At 51.1% G+C, this 892-nt stretch overlaps 1 protein-coding gene and 1 pseudogene across 1 annotated transcript in view; both read right to left on the minus strand.

Moving 5' to 3' along the window:
• Positions 1–103, minus strand: part of Rpp30 (ribonuclease P/MRP subunit p30) — a gene marked incomplete at its 3' end in the record, with an annotated part of 33,817 nt that extends 33,714 nt beyond the window's left edge. The window contains exon 1 of the mRNA XM_004632099.2: positions 68–103. The remainder of the gene's footprint in view (positions 1–67) is intronic.
• The window catches only part of LOC101565757, an 853-nt pseudogene extending 233 nt beyond the window's left edge, over positions 1–620 (minus strand).
• Between the last annotated feature and the right edge of the window lie 272 nt (positions 621–892).

Below are 892 nucleotides of genomic sequence, written 5' to 3' on the forward strand. Positions count from 1 at the left end.
CCTGTTCTTCCTCACCACCCTCTCCATCTTCCTCCTCCTCCTCCCCCTCCTCCTCCTCTCCGCTCACGTGCTCCTCTTCCCCTTCCTCCTCCTCATCGTCGTCGTCGTCCTCCTCCTCCTCCTCCAGGCCCTCCACGCAGCCCTCGCGTCCGAGTCCAGCGCCTTCTTGTCGCCGGTCGTAGCCGCCAAGGCACATGAGGTGCGGGGGGAGCTTGAACACATCTTCTCCGTGGTCGTGCAGGTTGGTCACCTCGCAGTTGCAAAGGTCTAAGCTCTTGAGGTTCCCTAACTTCTTCAGGGGCTCTATTGTGCTAAGGTCTTTAATTTTGTTGCCTCTTAAATTTAGATGCGTAAGATTCGGACACTTCTCTTGCCAATAGTTCCAGACCGCCTGAGATTCTGTTACCACTTAGTTCAAGCTTCTTGAGTTTAACTTTGGTTAAGTTCGCAGCTGAGGTGAGGCCAATGCTGATTGTACTTAAGAACTCCAGTTCTTCAAATTCATCTGTGAGGTCTTGGATGTTGCTGTCGTTCGACCGGCAGTTGTCCAGGACGAGTTCTTACACTTCAGAGGGCATCCTGTTCAGCAGCTCTAAGTGAACCGGTTTGTCCGTTTCCATCTCTCGCAGTCTCTCTACAGAGGCTCTGCGCCAGCGGAATTCAGTCAATAAACCCCGAACCCGCGACCGTGCGTTGTAGGACTTTGAGGGCTCAACCAGCTCTGCTCGGTTCTTGAGCCCCCAGCATCCGCCTCCTACAAATATTTCTAAACATTTTCAAATTCTATATTTATAAATTACAAATATATCGTAGGTCGTCTGCTGCCTGAGCACCACACCTTGAGCAGCATGCCATTCTTTGTACATCTCAGCTGACTTCCTTATTGATTTTC

The sequence above is a fragment of the Octodon degus genome, unplaced genomic scaffold (genome assembly GCF_000260255.1).
Source record: "Octodon degus isolate 3935 unplaced genomic scaffold, OctDeg1.0 scaffold00046, whole genome shotgun sequence".
Taxonomy (NCBI): Eukaryota; Metazoa; Chordata; class Mammalia; order Rodentia; family Octodontidae; genus Octodon; species Octodon degus.